Source organism: Cryptomeria japonica, chromosome 4, assembly GCF_030272615.1.
Source record: "Cryptomeria japonica chromosome 4, Sugi_1.0, whole genome shotgun sequence".
NCBI lineage: Eukaryota > Viridiplantae > Streptophyta > Pinopsida > Cupressales > Cupressaceae > Cryptomeria > Cryptomeria japonica.
Window position 1 is genome coordinate 487,368,206 of NC_081408.1, and position 26,367 is coordinate 487,394,572.

General features: G+C 34.6%; 2 long non-coding RNA genes across 2 annotated transcripts; both read right to left on the minus strand.

The window, feature by feature from the left end:
- Positions 1–2,574: 2,574 nt before the first annotated feature.
- LOC131060429 (uncharacterized) lies at positions 2,575–4,352 on the minus strand. Its single transcript, XR_009110365.2, has 2 exons — positions 4,021–4,352; positions 2,575–3,047 (listed from the first exon to the last, which is right to left on the minus strand). It is a non-coding gene; the product is annotated as an uncharacterized LOC131060429 (long non-coding RNA).
- Positions 4,353–12,362: 8,010 nt separating this feature from the next.
- Positions 12,363–14,172, minus strand: LOC131060395 (uncharacterized). The gene is made up of 2 exons (XR_009110353.2): positions 13,869–14,172; positions 12,363–12,793 (listed from the first exon to the last, which is right to left on the minus strand). It is a non-coding gene; the product is annotated as an uncharacterized LOC131060395 (long non-coding RNA).
- Positions 14,173–26,367: the final 12,195 nt, after the last annotated feature.

A 26,367-nucleotide genomic window follows, 5' to 3' on the forward strand; every position in this document is an offset into this window, starting at 1 on the left:
GGATCTAAGGATACTAATCATTATAAACAAGATTATAAAGTAAATGAAATATGAAACATACATGCAAAATGTACACATTACACAAGATATACATGGGGAAAACCCTTTCGGGTAAAAAACCCCATAAAGCATCATTTAATTAAAACACTTACAAATATAGTCTATAATAAAATAGACATGAACCTGGGGACACTCCTCCAATACTTCCACATGGCCAATAATACCTCATATGCATAGTGATACAACTCACCATAAAGCTCCAAATTCACACACCTCTCAAATGAGAGAGAACCTCCTTAAATATAGGAGGAAGGGTGACTTCACTAGTCACACCTTTTCAATAACCCCCACTCATAAATAATTAATAATCTAATAGTTATTAGATTATAATTATTTCAAATGGGATATGCTTATAAAGCATATAATATATAAGGTTTTATAACCTTATATTAGAACATTATATATCAATGTTATAAGGATGTGATCCCTAATAACATTATGTTCTAACATATACAGATTTGAAAGAGAAAAGAGAGATATGGAAGAGCAAGAAAGAGAATTGGATAATCTTGAAGCCCTTATTGCTCGGAGACTGCCTAAAGGATCCAGTAAGCATGATGGAAAGTTACATTTGAAATGTTTCTCTTGTAATAAGATTGGACATTTTGTTTCTACTGTTAATATGATAGTTCAATTTTTACATCTAAGTTTGAGAAGAGCTCTATTGTCTGTGAGGAAGGCGAAAAGTTGCTCTCTCTCTGTAGACTGGCTTCATGCTCTTGCCCTGTTTTTGTCTATCCTTAGTGCTCATTGCTCCTCTTGATTTGCAATCCTTATTCCTACGTTTGGGGTGTCTCTGGGCATTTTTGTGTGGTCCTTTTTTAAGTTTTTGTCTATTACTTGTTATTAGTTATTTTTAATTTTTGAATTGTTTTATAGATTCCCCTTTCCTGCATTAAGATGCCTAGCCATATTGTCTTTAATGCTCAATATAGACGTTATCAAATGCAAGCCACAAAGGACACGATGGAGAGTGATATTATCATATGTTGAGCTTTCAATTGGTGAGAAATGCTAAACAAAGGCTCATCACTATGGTCAAATACAACATTATGACAATACATTAACACCCCATCCTATGGCAACTAAGCCACACCCATCATCATTATTGTTTTACTCACTTCCCTTTTAATCATATTTCCTAAACAGGAAAAGAAGCCCTTATTTTGTGGGTAATTTTAATTTGTGAGACAATAGCTACTCATTGTATATTTTCTTTGTTTTTCAAGTTCTTTTGGAGTGTACATGTCAAAGATGAATCTACCTGATGACATCCTGCAAGATTTCTTACTTTATATGGACCTTCTTTGATATCTTTTTATATTTAAAAATTTACTTTATAGGCAAGCATGTTTGCAAGTGCTACATATTTTGAGATGCATGATTATTTTAGGATTCAAGTGCACCTCAAAACAAAGCCAAAATGTAATGGTGAAATTTGTGGACCTCTGAATTTCTCATTTAGTTTTGCACCCATTTTGAGAGAATGTCTTATTAAATGTATAAATTGGCAAATGGTGTAGTCTTTTGCAAAGTTGGACTCATTTCCCTAGCCTTTACCCATCCCTATATGCACATATTTGCATACATTTTAATATTCATAATTGCATATACCCTAATACATTTACTTAGATTGCATTTATTACACTTAGTCAAACACCTATTCCAATTTACCCATTATTTACCTAGCTCTAACCACTTGCCTACCTAGTGTTACTTATATAGCCATGCATCCAATCTCGTCAACTTGACCCCTACCTATTCAAAATTCACATTCAAACTTGGTTAACTCTAGCCTATATTACTAACCATTAAAAGTTGACTAAACACACCTTTGCACAATTTGATTATGTGTGCATTTATTTAAAGATATTCATTTGTGCACATTTGACATCCTCACACATTCAACCATCCTATTTCATCCCAAAAACATATAAGAACTAATTAATAGAAATATACTTGGAATTGGCATATTAGAGTAATTCTTCTGCATGCATCATTATTGGGCATTTACATGTCAATTTTTAACATTTTTAGGGTCAACTTAAGTGAACATATCCCCTTTAAACATAACATTAACCCTTCCAAAAGTATTTCTAAATATCATTTGTCCTCAAATATTAAAAAAGAGCAAAATAGACAATGATCACTTAGACAAATCATAGAACAAAAGTACACATCCAACAAGGTCAAATATGTGCACAAAGGATGAATCTACAACCACAAAACAAGGCTGAAAGTATAGACTTAATCCATGAGAAAGCACAAATACAATGCTAGATCAAAGAAATTTCATTGACAAAGAAGTAGCTTTCACCAAATAAACAACAATCAAATTCAAAACCTCCATCAAGTAGCACCCATTCTACAATCATAAAGATAAATACCCTTAACATTTACATTTACTTTCACAACTTAACTCACAACTATCATCACATTAATCTAAATTAAAAATTACAAGTCTATAAAAAACTTAATTTTATAATACAAAACAAATAAAAAAATAAAACAAGATTTATAAATACTATTGATTTTTCATTTTTATTTTCTTGAAATTACATCTTCCTCCCCAAATGTATTGGGATAGGATGCCTCCTCAACATGCTTTGGAGTGAAATTTTGCCATGAAAAGAAAAGAAGGGCAAAATGTTAAGAGCAAAATCCAAAAGAAACTTATATTTCAAAGTTTACCATACCTCATCTCACACCTTTCCGCCAGTTTATTTTTTGTATATTAAAATATTCAAGCATAAGAAGTCCGTGTCACAACCAAGTGCCTCAACAAAATTAAGCGCAATGCTGACCTTACTAAATAAGTCACCGTGTTGAATGCCACTGTTAAGCGACGCTCCTGCAGGGCCCACATCCCATTTATGCACAGGTTTATAGCCTCCTCCATGATCTCACATATCCCCATCCACTTTTCAAAAACAAATTAAATATAACCAAATAAATTTCTGATAGGCTCCTCTCAAACCCTAACAAATCTGCCAGAACCAGAAAAAATAGTACTGAATCAGAGGCAGAATCACCCTGAAAATAACAGTTGAAAACCAGACAAAACGCAAACAACACAAGCAACAACAGCTAGGATGACAAATTCTAGCTTTAAATCTTACAAAAAAATCTTCATTGCAGCCTATCAAGTTCTCATTACCTTTGCAAGATTCCTAGTCATTTTCTGTTAAATTTTTCCCGAAGATTGGCTCAGAATGTGTGTTTCCTCCCCCAAATTTGAAGAGTAAAAAAATAATAAATCATTCAGGCGCCAAAGTTTGAACTGTTTACAAGTCAGGCGGCAGGTGCCATTTGTACCAAATTTTAGGTTCTCTTGCTTGTAAAACAAGAGCAACAGAAAATAATGGAGTAAAAATTACTCAGAGAGAAAATAATAATAGAGTAAAAATTACTCTGAGAGAAAATTGAGATTTCTGTTCCTAAAACCAAAGAAATTTTCTGAGACCTCAAAACCCTAACAAATCTGCCATAAGCAGAACAAAAGTACTGAATCAGAGGCAGAACCACCCTGGAAATAACAGCTAAGGACCAGAAAAAATGCAAATAACACTAGTAAAGCTAAGATAACAAATTCCATTACTGTAAACTCTAAAATCTTCATTGCAGCCGATCAAGTTCTCATTACTTTTCCAAGATTCCGAGTCATTTTTTGTTAAATTTTCCCCGAAGATCGATTCAAAATGTGTGTTTCCTCCCCCAAATTTGAAGAGTTCAAATAATAAATCATTCAGCCCCAAAATTTGAACTATTTACTAATTAGGCGCCAGGTGCCATTTGTATCAAACTTTTAGGTTCTCTTGCTTGTAAAATAAGAGAAACAGAAAAGAACAGAGAAAATCAAGTTTCCTATTCCTACAAATAGAGAAATTTTCTGAGAGTTCAAAACCCTAAGAATCTTAGAGAAGAGATAATTAATGAAGGAAATAGAGATCGTTTACTCACTGAATTCGGCGATCACTTTCAGCTTCATAAGTCTGCTTCACAGAATTTTTCTCCACTTCATTCTTACAATTTTTTTCTTTTCCAACCATTAATTTGTTGAGCTGTTTTGTTTTCTTTCCCGTGAAGTAAAAGCTACAGATCTCAATCCCAAAAAAAAAGTTTTATCAGTTGTAGAATTGCGCGTTACGTTTGGAACAATTCGACCTCCAAAATGGCTGACCCACATCTTTCTGGACTTCAAAATTTAATTCCCCAAAATAATAGTGGGGTCTCCGGAATGTTTATTTTCAGAACTAACTAGCTAGAAAGTTGACGTATTATTGACAATGATTTTACTTGGTTTACATTTTAAAGATAAAACAATTTGGATTTTTAGAATCTGTTGTAGACGGAGGAGAAAACTTGTCCATCTTTCTTTTTTTTAATTGAAGAAAGCAAAAGGATTACAATGAAAATAAATAATAGTCTAAAAATTATCTATTTATTGATAAAAAGGTAAGAGAAAATAATTTTATTTTTGTCTTATGTAAAAGTTTTTTGGGGAAACATTATTTTACTACAATGAATGGGATGTATTTCATAAGCAATCTTTTAGACAATTATATATTGGTAAATACCCACAAACATTTGCTTGACTTGAATTAGACATCTTATAATAATAGATTAGCATTAAAAATTACTTTTCTATGTTGGATTAATATTGTAAATATGTCAATGGACCCTTGGTCTATTGGTGAAGTTGAAAGGTTCTAATTGAGCCCATCAGGGATCAAGTCTTATTGAGTGCAAGGGCCTGACACCATAAGGGATGAGGTAGACATCGTACATTGGAATGGATACCCCTTAGACCTTGGCTCTTAGCTGAAGGGGACCCCCTTTGGGGTATCTCTCACAAAATATATATATATGTCATGATTTTAATTTAATTGCATGTTCTTATAACAATAGATTAGTACTCCAGAATTATTTTTCTATGTGGGGTTAATATTGTAAATATGTCATGATTTTAGTTAGGTCTTATGAAAATGAGTTATAAGTTAACTTCACAAATATTAAGTTTTATATTGGAGAAATTATATTCATAGAATTTTATAATTTTAATTAGTGTTTTTCTTAAGTTAATATTCATAAATATAAGGTTTTATATTGGTAGGTTGAATTCTCACAAACATCTTATGATTCTAGCTAGGGCTAACGTTGAAAAGATGCTCAAAGAAATACTCACAAACATAAGGATTCACATTAGTGGTCTAATACGCATAAACATTTCATAGCTTTAACTTAGGTTCATATGGAAACAGTTTTTGATCTATACCCAAAAATATAGGGTTTCACAATAGTGGGTTAATACTCCCTAACATTTTATGCTTCTAAGGTTTTGATAGAAAGGACCCTCAAGCCAATACCTACAAACATGAGGTCTGATGTTATGAGTTAGTACTCATAAGCATGCAATGATTCTAATTAGGGATTCTATATTGATTCAAGCGACATACTAGGCATAATCTAAAACATTTAAAAATATTATGTTTAATATTCTATATGTGATATTTCACATGAATTGACTTCAAGGCTTTCTCTAAGTGTCTAGTTGTGTTGTTGAAAGCTTCCCACCGAGCACCTCAAACTAGTTTTCTCTAACGCCTTTCTTTCTCTAACGCCTTTCCAATGTATTAAACTAGTTCAATTTTCAACCAACAAATTATGAGTTATGACCTTCCCAAGTTGACATACTAAAATTAAATAATTCTTGCAAAATATATTTTGTAATATGTTATCTATCCTCATCCAGTTGTCCATTCAAACCTTCGAGGAGGAGATGGGTTATGCTGGAGCACACCCACAAATTGAGAGGGGGGTTGAGTCAGTATATCATCAAATCTCAACTTTTATAACTTTACATCCAACCATCGTTTAGTTGTTAGGAGCATTAGCATAATCATTAAAGAGTGTGACCAATAAGCTCAAACATACAAGAGCACATGATACTAAATTTTACATGGAAACCCTAGAAAGGAAAAACCACGGTGAGATAGTTGTTTGGACCTACTACCCAAATCTAGCTTCATATAGAAGTGTGAATATTACAATTGGTTATGAAGGCACCAACCTTCAAGAAACTTCAACCCCCTTAAAAATCTATCTATCATGGGAGCCAATCGTTGAAGACCCCAATCTTCTTAATTGGAACAACTTGATATCAGAGAGGCATCAACCTCATACAGAGCCGGAAGAAACAACCTCACAATAGAATACACTACATAACAAACATACCATTGTCTAAGACAAAATAAAAAGGATATCAAAATGGACCTTTGTAAATTTGCTTTGTCGTTTAGCCAACCTCTAGTCCTCACACTATTTTGTACCACACACTTCACCTCTGCATTGAATGATAGAGCATGATCCTCATTTCCTGAGCCACGAAGCAATGTACTATGCCACTAGTAACCTTTGATATACATGCATACTGTCTCTCCCTCTCACAATAAGATCTTGAGTGAGATTCTTCAATTAATGGCAATTGCTATTCTTATGGCCCTTTCACATCAATGTGATACAGGAGCAATACTCTGTAATGATAAGAGTAAATTCAAGACAACTTTGTAACTTTACATGGCCACATTTGACAATATTTGTAACTATTCTATAAACAGTAATTTCCCCTAAGATGAACATTGTAACAATGACTACCAATAGTCTCCCTTCAACTCTGCAACTTGACATCAATGACAACACTTATTACCAACAAGTTATCACCAACTATGACCCCTTGGTTTTAGTTGGGATACCTAGTTGTTTTTACAATTTTTTTAGTTTTCATTGTAAATATTTACATTAATTTTAAATTTGAATAATTGTATTAGAGTAGAAGGTGTGCACCTCTTCCACAAGGTTCTCTAATTCTGTATAAAATCTCATTTTTTAGTAAAACTATCATGTTGAACTTGAATCATTGTCAAACTTGAAATTCTACTTATTTTATTATCTTTCTTATAATGCATTAAATTCCTCATTTATGATTTTCTATTTGAATTTAAAATATAAAACATATTAGTGGGATCAATGCCTATCCACTTTTATATGCCTCATCAAACTAAGTTATTATATTAGAAGCTTGGATTGAAGATGTAATATATCCTTCATATTATCTTATTGTGAGATGCATGACTTTAAACAAATCCTAAAGAATGAATAGACTCCTTGAATCCAACATTCACTTCCTCAACATTCTCTACTACTACCTTATTCAACATCGATCCAAAGAATTTGGCTGCCCACTATTCACTTCCTCATATTGTGTTAAGCTACCATCCTCTTTTTTGATAACAACAATTATATTGTTGCATCTAGTAGCTACTGAAGTCTTGTGGAAAAAAATGGTGTTTCTATCACCTTCTTGAAGCCATATCTCCCTAGATTTTTGTCACCAATAGTATTCTTCCCTTGCCAATACTTTTAGCAACTCGTGTTTAAGTTGTTTCTATGATTCAAAATTGTCACCACTCATTCCCTTCTCAATCACTACCTCATTAAGCTTGGCCAGTTTATCCTCTATTCTGCCTTTACCTGCAAAAATACTCTTAAAGCTCAATTTGTTCCACTCTTTCAGCTTATTTTTTATGCGTCTCAATTTTTTGCTTAACTGGTACAATCTTGAATTTCATTCCACCATTCCTTGATTAATTTCTTCAATCCTTCATCCCAAAACCACATATTCTCAAACTTGAAGGGGCGTCTCTTTGGGGGTTTATCTGGACTAATTTGAAGTTGTGTTGGATAATGATCAGACCCAATAAAAGGGAGAATAACCACCTCGTGTCCCACAAATGAATTCTCCCACTTCGCCGCTAATAAGAAACGATCTAGTTTTTCTACTATATTAGTGAAACCTTTCCTTCTATTTGTCCATGTGTATATCTCATTCTTGGGCACTATATCTTTTATCTGATTTTGTTTTATAAAATTATGGGAATCCAATTGGAACCAAGTAATTTGAGTAATACAACCCCCCCCCCTCCCACCCCCCATTTCTCTAAGTTGGCAAAGTCTCTAGCCAATATCACCTTTTCCTTTGCTAGAGTTGATTCCTTTTCGAAATATATTACCAAACCATTCTTTTGCTAGTTGTAATTACAGGTCCATACACATTGAAAATGAAGAGACTTTCTCTCTTCTATAAATTGTTCACTTTTGCCCATGGATTGCCAATTTGATTTTCCTCTATCATCTCCCCCACCACCATAACAAGGTTCCATAAGATACCTAAACCCTAGAAGCACCGTTTGTTCCTACAAAAATTCATCTCCATTGTTTCTAGTTCGTCAATCTCTTCTCACTTTCCTCCATGCTTCATTTAATTTCTTGCAACAAAACTACATCTACATTTGCTTGGTCAATTTAGCACTTGACCATACGCTTCTTGTTAGTGGCTAACATTCCAATTTATGGCCCTCCTTGCCACTCGGGAAGGAGGATCTCCTTTCTTGATCTAAGTTTTCTTTGCCCCTTTGCATTAGCTGCACTTTCCAGTTTCTTCTTATTCAATTTTGGTCCCCTCTTACCTTTTGGCTTTATGTTTTGTTACTACAATTTGGATTGGGTTTTCTCTATGGTTCTTTCCTCCATGATCTCTCCTTCCTCTTCTTCATATTCACTCTCACCCTTTGACTCTAGGTCTGCTTCTGTTACGTCTTCAATATAATTTCCCTCTATACCATCTACTAGGTGAAACCTTTTATCTAGAAACTCTACCAACTCCTCATTCAATTCTTCCTATTGGATCTTATCTGCTTTGCTCACCCTACAAATGTCCCCAAATGTTACACCTTCTACAAGTTCTGAGCTTGGAGCTGACCTAGATCAACACCCTTAACTATGTCTCCACAAGAATAGTCTTCCTCCTCATTTCCTAAATAAACATTAATCTGTGGACTCGGTGAAGTAGTCTTATTCATCCCATATGCAATTGGATTTGGGATCATCCTATCCTTGATTTGCTTAATGGTATGATTTCTTACTCTGTCATACTGAATTTGACCAAGCGAAGCACAACTTAAATCTTCCCCAAGCCCAATTTTTCTCCTTTTCATATCTTGTGAAGAAGGATCATCGCACCCCATGTTACTTTGATTTCCTTGATTCATCTAGCACTTAGATTTATCATGTCCTTTTGAGCCACATTTAATGCAGATTATTAGCCTATCCTCTCTCTCAATTGTTTGTCTCTAGACACCAAATTCAAAAATGTAATTTGACCAAATTTAGTAAGGTCAAGTAGGGCATGATGCCAACACGTATACAGGCATAAGTCCCAAGTTTCTCATCTTCTAGTTTATCATCCATTTTGATAAAGGTCCCTAGTTTACCCCCCATATCTTGTAAGATTTCCTCCCCCCAATACTCTATAGGGAGATTGCAATGTCTTATCAAAACTAGAACAACCTCAATCACCTATTTCTAGGGATCCACATTAGGCATCCAATCCTTCATGAAAAACCTTGATCCATCCATCAAGTGGCCCCTAGCTCATGGCTTTCCTTTTGGTGTCCTCCGAAAAGCATTCAACTAAAAAAAATCCATTCGAAAAACAATATAAATTTGGTCATTGATCCCCAATTTTGTTTGCACCACTTTGCCATTTTCTTAAGTTGGCCAACCCCTCCCATTTGATGAACCCAACCTCACTTAACTTCGTCACAAGTTGGGCCAACCCCTCCCATTTGATGAACCCAACCTCACTTAACTTCGTCACAAGTTTCCCAACTATATTACCATTCAAAAAAAAGGATTTAAAACAACCTGAATTCAGAGGATCATGCGCCCTATGATCTGGATTGTAGCCCATGTCCCGCTTAACCTTTCCCTTCAAATCTCTGTTCCATCCTCCCACCTTGCTAGTACCTCCATTCACTGGTCCCGTCCTATTAATCCTTGTCTAATTATTTCTTTCTTACCAAAACCTCCCATTCCAGTGTTTTCCATTGAAGCGTATTGGTCCTGGGGGAAGTTTCCAGGTTGATTTTCGCCAACCTAATAAAGGCTACGGACGGGAACGCTCAAAGTGTTGTCAAAACCCTAGTCTATAATTTCTACGAAGCTCCCTCCATCTTGTTTGATTCTCAGATCTCCTCGCATCTTATGTCGAGTTGGGAGGTCCAACTCCTCTCTTCCCTTCTGACCAATTCCTTCTCTTGGTTTGACATTTGATGCGAAAATCCCCTTGCACCTCTCGTCACTCCTCATACGCGCATCTTTTTTAATTATAACAGTATGAAAATATTTATTTACTAGCCTCGATAATTAATTATTTACTAACAGATTGTTACGGGATTATATTTATAGGACAAGCATCATGGTAACGGTAAAAGATTAAGTTGGAAAATCTTGATGTCTATTTTTTTTGTTGAGGAAATTTGGGTTTTTAGCTCAGTCCAAGTCTAAAGAGATCATCATTTACGAATTTTCACGAGGCTACTTTTAGGGGGCATCGTTTCTCATTCCCATAAGCTCAACGACCTAGCGAAGGCCCACAACCTGTGAGCACAACTACCTAGCAAAGACACATATCCTACAAACGCATCAACGAAATGACTTTACCATGACACTATACCTCAATCAACATCTTGGCGTCCACCTTGAGAATTAACTATTTTGGGTTATTATGACAACTATCATAAGTTCTAAGAGAATCTATGATAACTATGACGCATGTCATAAGATTCTATGACAAGTGCGAAACATCCACGGCAATTTTTTTGCTATTTTGGTCCCTAGGCACCCATGCATTGAAGATGCCCTATGATAGCTATAAGAGGTTCTGTAAGAAGACGTTATTGGTTTACAAGTGCAAATGCCAAAGTGGAGGCATGGGGATTAGGCCAATTTGGATGCCACTCTTAACGGTTGCATATTTTCTATATAACAAGCGCGTGTGAGTGTAGTTTGTGTTAGATTGCTTTGCAACCATGACATCTATTCAATTCTACCATGCACCATTTGAAACTCGATGCCCACAACCCTAATGAATTGAGGGGAGGAGAGACGAGTTGCAAGCTTATTTTGATACCATGTTGGAGTAGTCAAGATCTATTTACAAATTCAAAACTCTCCACAAATAAACAATGTGTAAAATGAAAATATCATAAGCATCTAATGTAAAATGTGCAAATGAGCTTTGTTTATAAAGGCAAGTAGGAAGGTGGGTGTCATACTCTAACTACCCCTCCAAGTATGAAACAAGTGTAAGATTCTATAAAAAAAGCGTTGAGATAGTTGGTGAATCTATATGAGATGAGACAAAAGTCTAGATAACCTCTAAATTCAAGAGGATGTTTTATTTTAATTAACAAAATGACTTGAGATGATGTCCTTAACTAAAAGTCCTAGTCACACAATTCAAGATAATTGACATTTAAACCAACAAGTAATCATCACATTTCTCAAAACTCGCCCTAAGAAACGAAATATTTTGAGAAATAAGAGGATTGGACTATATAGTCCACCTAGTAGGGAAGCTATGCCCTTCATGATTAAGCTAGTCCCATTTTACAATGATGGATGTACTCTAATACATCAAAGGAATCAAATTAACTATTAAAATCATACATTTACATGACCCACACAAAATGAAATAAAAAACAAGAATTTAATAATTATGATGCATGATCATCATCTACATACAAAAGGAATTTAAATAAATTATTACTATATCAACGTACAAAAACTAATTAAATCTAAACAAGATTACAAATCATAAAAATCATTTCTTTATGTTTACTTTAAACATATTATTTTAATTTGATCATCTTAAAAATAGTTATATTTCATTATTTAAGAAAAACAAAAATCATTTTATCTTTATGCTGAAGTGAGATCTTAACAAAATATATCTTTATTATTATAAAATTTCATATCTATTATTAATTACTGTAAACAATTAACTTTCAAAGTTAGATTTGATTGCATGATTTTTTTTCTATAAATATTTGATACCATATTCTATGATCCATCATGAAAATACAATGCCATCTTAACAATAAAATCATTTTCACACTTACGTTGGGTCAGCTTATGTTAGACTGACCTAGTAAAAAATATAAACAATTAACTTAAAATATTGGATTTGATTGCATCATAATTTTTCATTGATGTTTGATACCCTACTCTATGATCCATCATGAAAACTCAATAATTACAATCTACAATTTCTAACACCCAGTAACCCAATTTAATCTGTTGAATGCTGAAAATCTATGATTCAATTTAAATCCAGTCATATGGCTAATTATAACAGTTATGATCCATTTCTTACGAATAAAGGACGATTGATATGACAAATATTCAATAAAAAAAATTTGTGTGTCGATATTATTATGCCTTGAATGAATGTTAGAACATTGATTGGCGAGCAGGGCAAGCTCTGGTATAAATCCACTTTTCCTGGCTGTCGACACCAGAAATGCACACCGTTTTACTTATTCTGAAACTATTGGCCCCTCACCAACTAAATATAGGCTTACGAGATAGTACAGATCACGAGAATCTGGCGGGGCCCCTGACTATGAATCGACCCAGTAAAATTAGGCGCAATGCTGATCTTACCAAATAAGTAACCGTATTGTATGCTACAGATAAGCGGCGCTCTTGCAGGGCCCATAATCCAGAGGTGCATATGTTCAAACCCTCCGCCATTGCCCAAAATATCCCCATCAAATGGGAAACTTCAATGTATTCAAACTGTCTGACAAAAGCCCCTTCAACCCTAAGAAATCTGCAGAAACATTAAGAAAATGATCTGTATCAGAGGCATGCATACGCCATGAAACAGAGAACTGGAAAAATGCAAACATGTTGATTGTTTTCTTAAATAGATTTTCTTTGGATGAGAAGCAATCTTACAAATTTTGCCTCTGTATTCTCAAATGCATGCGTCAGGGAAATAAAATTTACTGGTAGTTACATTGCTGGCCAGGTTTTTAATTAATGAGAAGCAATTTGCTATCGAGGCAGGGATCAGCATAGTGGATTACCTTGTTAAATTGTGTGATACTGTGAATGATTTCCACACTAAAAAGGGAAAAGAAAAAAGGAAGCCCTCGCTTTTCAGATAGAACACTCTAGAAATCTCACTTAAACTCTTAAGCTCAATGTCAGAGAGTCTCCATCCTTACTCGGGCAGCAGATGCAGGGGAAAATTTGTTTTTCCATCATTAATGCATGTTTTGAAATTTTATTCACCTATTATATTCTTTCTCTCTTGGATTGGAAAGGTTTTCACTTCTACTTTAGATACTGAAAAAAAAATTAATCATATTGTGAGGCATTCTGCGCAGATCTTCAACAGAAACTAGCAAAGACGAACTCAGGAATTTAAAAGGGCAGGTAGAGGCTCACATTCATGGCGCTCAAGTAATATACTTTCCAAATACATTATATCAATAATTCATAGAAAAATTCCACATCTATCATAAATTATCTGGTCTGAAAACAAAACCTAAAGTCGCAAGCACATCTCCAAAACCTCTGTATATTATTAAACCTAAGTAATTTTCTGAGGTTGAAAATGTGACAAACACTTCCCCTGGAAATCTTCAAATCTCCTGATTAGATCTTGTTTTTAGACCTTTGAGGAAACCTGGCGGCTTTGACTGTTTCCTTAAAAGCCTAAAAAAGGCCGTAGTCCAGTACTCGTCTAAATCCATTCAAAAGGAAGAAAACCAGTGATATTTAACTCCATGGCCGCTTTTAAGAAAAATAACAAAAATCTACATTTTGTAGCCCCTAGACTGAAAGAACAAAGGAAAAAAAACCAAATTCAGACAAAAAAGAGTATCCAAAGATTTTACCGCTGAAAATCCTGAGGATGCCTCGAGGCTTCCCGGATCGCTCCTTCCCTGTATTTTTCTTCTCATCATCAATCACATCTCTGGTTTTATATACGTACATTCAACATTCCTGCATTTTCTTGCTGTCCTCCATACTCTTTCAATTATTCCTTTTTTTATTTACTTTTCCAGTAATGGCTAAACCACGAGACCTTTACGAATTTTATATTATTTGTACCGGCGAATCGGCTATTTTCCGCCAAAAGGATCGCCTTCAAATTAAGGTTGAAGAGAAATTTTTCCTTGAATTTCTTTTCATTTTTGAAATGTGGGCCAGCTGAAGTGGCGGGATAAGCATGACGCAGATATCTTAACTAACTTCAATTTAGTAAGGGTTTCTTCCTTTGTCTTTTACCTAATTTGAGGATGGTCTCAAAAGCTAAATTTGATGACTGTATTTGATTGTAGGAATGAGGTTGGAGGTATTTTTCAAGGATTGAAATTTGTTATTTTAAATATTTGAAAAACAAGTTAATAGAATCTACATGTTTTGGATCTTATGTAAAATTGTGATATTTCTTGACTTGAATTTGTATATTTATATCAATTTTACATGCACAAATCTATCATTTGGTTTATGGACGTCATTTTATCTATTTTATGTTGGTTTTTTAGGTATCATCAACCTTGTAAATTTATATAATTTATTGTTCTTAATATTGTTTGTAATTCACTCATAAGGGATGAAGGATCTCATCGACATTGGTAATTCATATTTCAAGATATGGTAAATATATTTTTATTGGCTTCTGTAATTGTCTATTTATCAACAAAGAGTTATTGGGTTACTTTTCACTGGATAGGCATCATGGTAACAAGAAAATTGTAAAGTTACTCACTTTTGGCACCCACCTTAAGAATCAACTATTTTTGAGATTTATGGCATCTGTCATAAGTTGTAAGAGTAACTGTGACAATTATGACAACTGTCATAAGATATTATGGCAACTATGACTTGTTCCTTCCCTAGGCGCCCATGTAGAAGAAATGCCTTATGACAATTTTAAGAGCATCTGTAAGAGGTTATTTTGGATGGAATTGATGATTCAAAGGAAGTTGACATGGGATTTATCAAGTGGCTTTATTGCTAATTGTTTTGTGATACCACAATAGAGTTTCTATAAATTGGAGACTTGTGTTAATAGCGTTATTGAATTTGTTCAAGTTTTGTTTTGCAAGGGTTATGTTGTTGGATTGAAGACTTGAGAGGAGTTTAGAGTGTTGTATTGTAATCGCTTATTGTTGATAATACAACTCATTCATCTCTTCTTGGTGGATTTTCTTCTCCAAAGGGCTTCTTCACTTAATCACAGTGTTATGTGTTCAATTTTCTATGGTGTTGTTTTTTCTTTGTTATAGCTGATTTCATTTCCATTTGGAAAACACTATTAAGTCTGATTTACAGTAGATTCGAAGTTTCTCATAAGAGATCACCGACTGAAGATTGGCTTGTACCCCTCCATTGGGGTTGGGTATGGTTTCATGTTATTTCCATGTCTTTATAGGAGCTTCATTTTGATTCATATTCATGCTTTACATCACTTTGCATCATGGATTTAGAGCACATACTTTTTCAATTATAAGCAATTAGGGTTTACTCTTTAGGGTTGCTCTAGATTATTTGCTTTCATTTTAGGATCTTGCACTCACATTTTAAATATATTATCGGCTATTTGTGGAGGTGTAAATCACCAACACATGGGTTTGACTAAGGAAAAACCCAATATAGCCACCCAAACCCTGTTTTTCAGCTTCAAGTACAGGTTCAGATCCGAGTGTTGCTAGAAGTTTCAAAACCGGAAGAGCACACAGAGACAATTTTGGGTTGCAAATCTCAGCAAAAACCCTAAGAATAGGGGCGTGGCACCCTGAAACTTCCTAGGACAGTGGCATGGCACCATGGTCCTTCCCTCTATCAGCAAGATTTGGTAGGACAGTGTCTTGCAGGCTTCAGAACCCATCCTGTCAGTTGCAGCTCCAAACTTGCAGAATCTGAACAGTGGCGTGGCACCTTGGTCCCGGACATTTCTGCTCAGATTTCAGACATAGGTGCACCTCTAATTTTGCCTTCTAATTTGTACTTTTCAGCAGTATATCAGTTGTTCTCTTATCTGCATTCTTAGATTAGGATTTGCTTGCTTACTTGCTTTCTAGGTTAGATTGCATTTTTGCATCATTCCTCTCTCTCATTTACAACAAAAGGAATAGAAAACCTAAGAGGTGATCCTCAAATCTCTCTTCCACACAAGAAGTAGCCCAAAGTGTGTTACCTCCCTAGGCTCTTTCGTATTATGTGAGTGTGTATGAGAGTGGGATTAGGATTTCCATATTCGGTCTCACTTTTTTCCCTAAACACTAATGTGGATGAAGAAAGAGATAATACTCATGTCAATGATCTCTCTAATGGAGAGAAAGCATTGAAGAGCAACATGGTCTCATCTTCTTCTCATACACATACCCTAGCGCAAGACAGGCAAAATCAAAATAATGGCGTTTCCACCTCTCTAGATCCTTCTTATTCTCGTAGAGCATGTCTTAAACATCAAAACATTTGTAGAGAAGATGATGTCATGCATTTTATTCGTGATCTCTCTCCCCATATAACATTAAGTAAAGATGAGGCCTTAGATGATAAGGATCTTCATTCCCAATCTACCAAAGAGGATATGCATGATGAAAGAAAGGAAAGTCCTCCTTCACAAGATATTCCTTCTTCATCTACTAATCCCTTCATTCCTTCCAAAGATCCTTACACTAAAAACTTAAAAGAAATTTATTACAATGTTCTCCACCTTATCAATTAAAATATTCTTATAAGAGTGTCTTTAACATAATATCAAAACAAGGTTTTAGAGGAAGAGGCCTTGGAAAATCTGAACAAGGAATTAGAGTCCCTATAAAACCTCCTACAAAAATTACCACATAAGGCCTAGGAAATGATAATAAATATCATATGGATGACCTCCTTAGGATTCAAGACTTTAAAGACCATCTTGCAAGACAACAAGCCATTTGTTGACGTAAAAGTGCTTCTTCAAAAATTTATTTTTGTTCATTCCATCAAACTCATGACCATCATGCTAATGATTGTCCTAATTTTAAAAATGCAATGAAAGAACTTATTGATAGTGGCAAAGTTAAAATCATAGATGACAATCCTTTTTCTTCTAATAACAACTCTTATCCTCAATATCAAAAGAATAAGCATACACCTATTGATGATCAAGAAAAAATGGCTACTATAATCTTTTGGAAATTGAAATATGACAAGAATGTTGTTTTTCCTTTTGTGAAGTTTATCACTAAGCATAGAGAAGGTAGTGGACATTGCCTTTTTCATCATGGTGGTTCTCATTCTCTTGGAAAGTGAAAATAATTTAAGGAATTTGTTCAAGAATAATACGACTGACGATCGTGCTCGTATATGTCTTTCAACAAATCTTTCTCTCTTTCTTGGTGAAAAGGTAGTGCATTAGCACTCCTCTCACCCCCATGTTTCTCCTCACCCTACGACACAAGTATTTACCTTAATTGGGGACACTTTTTCATTAGAGATGGTGCTTTTTCAATTTCAAAAATCTTGGGGTAGCAACATGATCCTCTTTTATCTCTATCCTATCTCTTCTATTTAAAGTTTCACCATTTCCTTGATGTATTGCATTCTTCGTAACTTGATGTCCTTTCTTGCGTAGGGTAATTCTTCATGTGGATGCACGTGTGTCCCTTGTCAGGACCTATTCTTTGAAATGGTATGTCTCGTATGAATAATCTCTCCTAAGGAAATGCGTGATTCTTCCCTCTAATTTATCTTTGTCCTCTTGCTTGGGGGGCAAGGATAGCTTCTTCCTTTTCTTTCTTTCTATCTAAAGTATCACTATTCCCTTTAGGGGTTGGGATTTTAATGTGTTGATATCCTTTCTTGCATGGAAAGGTATGTCTCGTATGATTAATCTCTCCTTAGGGGAGTATGTTATCTTTCTTTCCTTTCTCTCACTCTTTGAAGATTACCACTTCTTTAGAGTTGCATTTTACATATACTAATGTCATTTCTTGCATTGGATATTTATTCATGTGAGTACATTGTGAATTTTCTTATGTTTTATCTCTCTTTGGAGGTTGTGTAATTATTCTCATTGTCCTTACACTTGGGGGGAAATGATTTCTCTCTACCTCTCTTACCCTATCTAAGGATTTACTTTTCCTTTGTTGAGTGGTGCTTGTTTCATGATTTGGTATCATTTCCTTATGAGAAGTTGTTGTTTACTCAAGGATTCTCTCTTATCCAAGAGGTGCATGTCCTTGGCTACAACCTCTTTTTCACTTGGTTATGTACACCTATCATAAACTTACCCCCTCACATTGGTTCAAAAGTGTGTTATCCTTCATCAAGAATCTCTTTCACCTAGCAATAGGAGGAAGGTATGAATTCTTGTTCCTCTTCCTTTATTTTGATAGAAGATGTTATATTTTTGTTCCAGATAACTCCTCTTGGAGGTAGATTCCTTTTGAACAAATATCTCTTCTCTTCCAAGGATCTCCTTTAAACTTATTTCAACATATCTCTTTTTCAACTATCTTATCCTTGCTTGAAGAGTATTCCCTCTCTAGCTTAGATTTATGACATTATTTCTTAGAGGATATCTCCTTGGTGTTTAAGTAAGGTCAGGTATCCTTGTTTCTAGCTTCCTTAAGACATCAACATAGGGCTATGTTGACATCATAAGGGGGGGCAACCATATCACTCCCTTTGTACCATATTGTACCATATTTTTGCATATCATTTTTGCATGTCTTAAACGAGGCGTTCATTCTCGAAACCAGAGGAAACAAACTCTTACATGAGATGCTTCACACCCAAAACCAGACCCAACATTTTATATATCTCTTAGATGGGGTTTACACATCACCGAAACCAAAGGAAACAAACTCTTACATGAGATGTCCTTGAAACTAGGCATGTATCTGTCATTCGCCTCTTGGCATTCACACACACACTTGCCTCTTGGAATTTTCACATTCGCCTCTTGAAATTTACACACATAGTCGCCTCTTGGCATTTGCATTTACATGTCTTAAATAGGTTGATGCACACTAAAAAAATGGGTGTTTCATACTTGATACTAGACATCACTTGCACACACGCACGAGGATGAGTGGAATTAGCGGAATAGGGCTAGACTATTCCTAATCTCCTCCCCAACATGGATCACCTAGATGCAAACATCTAGGGGCGAGGTATCTATTTTCTCTCTCACCATTCTTCTCATGGATCACCTAGAAAGCACATCTATTGTGTATTCATGCTCTCTCTTCTTCCTCTTATGAACTCGTAGCTTTGATATTGATAGTTCATGGATCATGCTTTCCTTTCTCTTTTATGTGATCACTTGTGTTCGTGAGATTACATTTTTCAAGAATGATATTAGTTGTTGATACATTTTTATATCGAGGTCTCTTTGGCTAGTTGACTTGAGGTCTCATTTTTGGTCTTTAGCTTTTGTTGGGTGTCTTTTTGTGTCTTTGTCTTTGTTTGCTTGTTTATCTTTGTTTGTCTTTTTTGTTTTTGTCTTGTTTTTGTGTGCCCTTGTATATGTTTGAGTGAGTTAAGATCCTAATTATATTGGGGGCTTGGTTCCTCAAAATTATGTTAGTATTTTGGATGTGTTGCATTGGTTTTGTCATTGATGGCAACACGAGATGGAAAAACCATCAAAGTGCCAAAATAGAAATGCTAAAAACCAAAAACCAACAATCTCCCAAAGAGATCATTAACCAGAAATCAAAATACATAATGTCTCTCCCCCTAGGAATAATCTCTCCCAAAAGATATACCCCCGCTAAAGTGGGGGCTAAATGTATTAGTGTATGCTTATACTCCCAAAAGATATTCATCTCTCTTTCATCTACTTTACCGTGAGTATTAACGTAAGCTTATACTCTCGCTAAAGTGGGGGCTAAATGTAGCATCCTAAATTGTACTCCCTTACAATTTAGACCACATTTTGGGCCCTCACTTTAGTGTGTGTCCCCCAATGCTTGATTAAGACCTAATTATGCCTTCACCATGCAAATTTGGCCTTGTCTTTATTCAACACACTACACAACCCCTTGTCCTAGCCCCAAATTAGGGTAGGACCATAGTGTGGCACTCTGGTCCTTATTAATTGGGCCCCTTTTTGCATCTTAAAAAATGAGTGGGAAATTTCTCTCCATGTCGGCCTATGTCGGAAAATTAACATGGTTTTGGACGAGCAAGTATACAAGGAGGTTTTCCCCTCTCATTTGCATATAGACTAACAAGACATCATAAGAGATGGACGAAATTATAATCATCAAGCATCCAAGCATTCAATCATTCATCATCAAGCATTTCTAGAGGTCTTCAAGGTTGCATTCTCCATTCATCAATTGTGGAGCATCATTACATCATTCATTTGCAATAATGTGTGTGTGATTAGGGTTTCGTCATGTTCATACCATTTCATACAACATATGTGATTGCATTCAAGAAGTAAAGAATCATTATCAGTCATTGCAGATTTGAGGTGTACCTTTCCATCATTTATTTCAGTATTTTCAATATTTCAATCAAGGTTAATTCCTAAACCGAGGTTTGACTTAGGCAAGCCCCTATTCCCAACTTATTTACCTTTCTTTCTGTGTGCAAGAAACAAGTACAAAACTACGATCTTCAGAATAAGAATTATTTGTAGAGACGAATCAACCCTCTTTGTGTGGAAAGTTAGGAGGACCAGAGCGATAGGCACTCCGGTCCTGACATTTTTGGGCCTTTTTCGGGGATTAGGTTTGAATATGTATATACTACTCATATCTAGATGTGTGCCTCAATTTGATGAGTGTAGCTCACTGTTTCCTCATTTTTACCTTCATTTTCAGCACTTTTCCCTAATTTCAGTAATTCAACTCACAAACGAGGGCAAATCAGCTTTCATCCCTTGAATCCAATAAGAATTTCATCCCTTATCATTATTGGTTTGCGGCTAAATCTATTGGATTCACCCATTTTTTGAATGTAATGGTAAATTAGTGGTTTTTACCCTTCTATGGTGGAAACCTTAATTTTCCACCCATTACAAAAGATACAAATAGTTAATGTATGAAAAAATATATGACTAGCTAACAATGATGTTGTATAATGATGCTAGTGCTTGATATTTTATGCAATGGGTGAAGTGCAATGAGTGTGAAGTAGTAGACCTAAATAAAAAGTCATGCTTTTTTAATTTACTAATGTATATGATAACTTGGTATGAAGTTTCAAGTATGGTAGATGTGTGATTAATAAGTGATCCTTTTAATAGTTGATAGGAGATGAAAATGGGTGATAGAGGATCAAAGACGATATTTGATGATCAAAATGACCTTGGTGTGATTTCCCATTTAATAAGTCCTAAGCGTACATTTTTTTTGGCATGAGAGATGACGAGTGATGGTATGATTGCATTAAATTGTCTTTAGACCATAATTAAATTTTAATATGAAATATGGGGTTCAATACCTCATATGCATCCCTAAACTAGGTCAATTTCATAAGTGCAACCATAAACTAGGCAAATAAAATATTTACATAAAATAGTATTTTTAGTGTAAATTGAATCCAATGTTAACGAGTGAGCCAAACTAAACAAAATCACATTCTAGGATACCCACACAAAGGGATGTGTGATTTAAATTATACCTCTAATTTTATCCTCACTTTGGTGTGCATGCAAATCTACATGAGAAAACATACCAAAAAAAAATGCAAGCATAACTAGAGGTAGGGCAAATGGACATGAAAAATATAAGCATAGCTAGAAGTAAAATAATTGGATTAGCAATTAGAGTCAGTTGATTTCTATATAAATTGAGAGTTTAATCATAATAATATTTCCCCTTAATTTTGTGTTTTCTATAAAGGGTGCACATGAACAAAGGAAAGAGAAAAAAAGGGCAAACATTGAGCTCAATAACACAACAATTTGATTATCAAAAATTGAGCATAAGTATGATAAATTGATTTAAAAAATCTTACAAAATATGTTAAGATAAGCATACTAAGATACTTATTAATGTATCATCATTGTGTATTTTTAAGAGGAATGCGAAAGATGTCACCACTTTTTCTCAAAATTAAAATTTAAGGATAAATGAATGTATGCTACAAAAATGAATAGCCCCCTTGTTCCCATGTGACAATATCAACTAAAAAATATAGAGAGGAATATAGAAAAATATATAACTTATAGTATGATACAGAGCATTCGGGCGAACTAGCAATTGTCATCAACCAAAAATATTCTTAGGTTTTGTTTTGGTCATGTTTAACATCTTGTAGACAATTTTTGGAGCTTATTTTTGGAAAACTTATAAATAGGAAGATATTTATACAGTGAAAATTGTTTTTGTTTTTTTTTAATAAAAGTGGCTAAGCCACTAAACTTTTTTATTAATTTTAGAATTTTTTATAACGGGTTCAAAAGGCATACCAGCAGGAAAGAACCCGCAAGAAAACCTCTGGTTGTCACCTTAAATAAAGAACTAAACTACCCTTACAAAATAGCTGGATCCAGCTGATCCAAAATCCCACCCATACCCATACAATTGACCTATATACAAAGGTCCCATAGGACATATACAGTGAAAATTGTTATGTTGGAAAATAAGACAATGAATAGGAAGATATTTATATAGTGAAAATTGTTGTGTTGGAAATGGGCAAAGGGAGGTGTGGAATGAATGAGGCTTAAAGGTAAAACACATTGAAATAGAGTAGATTTGTTGTATGTTGAGAGAGGACATTGTTGGCCAATGTATTGTAAATATTATTTGCAATTTGATTGACTAAACTTGTTCTTTATTTTTTGTAGCAATCTTGAATTTGAGGTTTTAAGAGAGTGTGTGAGGGCGAGAGGGTGAATCTGTTTGTATCAAAAAGTGTATATGCATCATAGTAAAACAATTAAGTGAAGAGATTTCCCAATAAATTTATCCCCATCAAATGTTTCTATCTCAATGTGCTCAACAATATAGTCACATAAATCAATGCTCCTTGTTGGACTTTCTACCAGAATTTCATGTCTTTCATGTCCTTGCTCTTGAGATGCATTAGTGAGTAGTTGTTCATCTTCATTTTATTTGTCATGCTTTCATGTAACATTATATTATGGTATATTACTACCATCACTCATCATCACTAATTTTGGAATAGTCATTATGATTTATTTCCTTTTGATTATAATCATCATGTCAAGGAGCTAAAGCTATATGTGCATGGTTATGGACATCCCCACATTGTATCACACTAAATTGTTAGTAAGATTCTTTATTTTATTTTTTTTGTGATGCACCAATATGTGGATAGTCACAAAATCATTTTAACTTTGAAATGTGTTATAGTACTTAAGATGTATCCATTAGATTAATATAAGATAAAATAATGAGTCACACAACAATTTAGCAAAAAAATTGTCCACATAAAAATAATCCAAGAAAGAGGATTTTAAGGACATTATTACAAGGTAGTGAGTCACCTCTACCATCATACATTGTAAAAAAAGGCGCCGTAAATATATTTGGTTTATATGGTAAAAAATTATGCAATATCTCACAATTGTGATTCTTATTTGGAAATATTTACAAATTATTAACACAACTCTCCATATGATGCAACTAATTCAAAATATCTACTTATGTACATGAATAATTGCTAAAAATATAATCATCAATGTGTCCAATAATCTTATGTTTATGCATATCATGTAGTGATGGAGAGTGTAAGAAAACAATCATTAAGTGTGCACATTATCCTCACACAATCCTATAAAAACATGTAAAAGATCTACATGTTCTTCACCTTCTTTATATGTGTTTAGACCATGCTTTGTTGAATGTGATATGTGAGGGAGAAAATATAAAATTTGTAGGTTATTTGTAATAGTTCAATGATACATCATAGGAAAGCATGAAATCATTCAAAGAAGATTATAATCATGATGCATTGGTAATTTCATGAAATATCCTACAAAAGTTCCACTAGAAGGTGAAAGAACTAAGAATCATGGGATAAACATACTCTAGGGCCAAGAGTAAAATAATCTATAAAATCACATGAAGAAAACATAAAGTGATGTATAATAATCATACATGAATCAAACTATTACTTTCTTTGTACCAATAAATTTATCTCCAAATTGGAAGGAATTAGAGGTGTGTAATAAACTTCCTACACTAAACTACATGAGAGGAAGTATGTGCAAAAAATTGAACTAATTACATTGTTACAAGGAAATAAAAATGTAAGAAATATACTATATTATAGTGATTTAGTGGAGAAAACTCTTTCAAGAGAATAGCTCCACACTCTAAATAAAATTAATGTATTATTTAGTAATCGGACATTACAATACACTTGCAAATTTTAATCCTTTTCAAGAGTATCACAAACAAGAGATCTAAATAAATATTGGAACCATAACATAACCTACAAATCTCACTATCAAATCTCCATCTTAAGTAGCATGCCATAAATATGGGAAGTAGTACATTAAAGCATCTAAGAAACAATGAACTAAAACTACCCCAAGTACAGTGCCCAAATCCCTAATCAAATTCCATTACCCAAACTCTATGATGAGTCCATGAGCTAAAATCAACATATTCCTTCCACTTGTCATAAGTTCATAACTTTCTCACCAATTTAGGTTCTCCATTTTGGCTCCATTGTCTTTAATAAAAGAGGTCTTACAACATGGAATAACATGTTTAATAAGCTAGTCAATTGTAATGTTGTAAATTGCATCTGGTGCAATTCCGTGTCACATAAGCATCTTCGCTCCAAGCCAATGGAGATCATGTAGCATCATATTTTTCCTTTTATCCACATGGATTGCTTTGTCATCTTAGAACTTGGCTTCTAGCAACCATGTTGACCAATTGAGCATGGCACTCTAGCATGTCGTGAACACGTCCACATGCCACGCTCGCATCCCGTGAATTCGTCAACCTGGAGGTGGTTGTTTGAGCATTATTCCTATACCCATAAGAGTTTGTAATGCCTCTGTTTGCGGCCATCGATGTCAAGATTTGTTTGGGAGGCTATATCTCTCATATTTTGGCCTTTCTTGGGACTTCTTGATCATTTAAAGATATTTTGAGCTCTTGGCATCCATTATTCTTAATTTACACAGGTCTTCCAACATTTGAAGACCACCATTGTTGTAGCTTCTTGGAGAACTCATGGTGTCATCTTCACAAGTGTTGGGAAGGAATTCATTCTCTTTCTTGGTTCATTGGTATATCTATAATCCTTCACTCTAGCTTAACCTTTTTGTTATCTTTATTGTTCATCTCCTAACTTTATTTTTTCATTTCCCATCGTTGCTACTATTTGGGTTGTCTATGGAGGTGGAAACATTGAAACGAGGGTCTAACTGAGGCAAACCTCTAAACACAACCCCCAACATTTTCCTTTGTTTGCTTCTGTGTAGGTTTATTTTGGTGGGGAGGTACTTATCTTGCAAGAGGCTTCAATTGTGGGTCGGCTGTGAGTTTCCTTTATTCTCTTTCAATCCATTTTAAGCATTTTGTATTATTCATTTAGTTTGTCATTTTATCATTTGTGCAATAGTTTAATCATACTTATCACTTTTGTACAACCCTTGTACTTTTTCTGTATAGGATGGCAGCGCCTCGTGCTAGTGTCCCAATTCCGCGTGCTCGTCTCAAGGACAGAGACTCAATACAATCATTCAAGAGTCTCATTTGTAGTTTGTTAGTTTGGTTTTGCATTTTCATCCCCTGGCTCACCTTTAGTGCTAGGTTAAGTTAGGTAGAGCGAAGGTAGGTTTATCCCTTGAGGTTCATCACCTTGAGGGTAACAAATCTCATCCTCTACATTTTGGTGAACCCGATGTGAAACAATTGCATTATCTTTTTGTTTTTAGTCTTCATTTTCATAGTTTCATTTAAAATTTAAAGCAAAGTAAAAAGACAAAGAAAAATACATTCCACCTTTAAACACGGTTAGATTCAACCTTCTTCACCTCTGAGCATCAGGGACTTGTGACACCCTCGTACTATGGTCGAAGTGTTGTGGAGCTTGTCCATGAGCTTTATGACCCAGATTGCCATAGGAGTTGTTGTAAGAAGGAATGCTAGGAAGAGTGTTCCTATGAATCGTTACAACCCTCCTAGGTCGGGTCCAATGTTTAACGATCTGCTTCCTGATCCTAACAACCTTATGGCCTCTCACCTTGTCAGAACCATCTTGATAGGGGGACCCTCTCCACCTGATTCACAATCCAATTCTCATAATAACATTCCAGGGAATACTCCTCCATCTTCCTCTCCTGTTGTTGATCATGATTCTTTCGTGACCATTGATTTTGAACAAATTAACAATGCTAGAGAAGAATCTAAGAGACTTTGAGGGTTTCTTGAACTAGGAGAATGTCCTCCC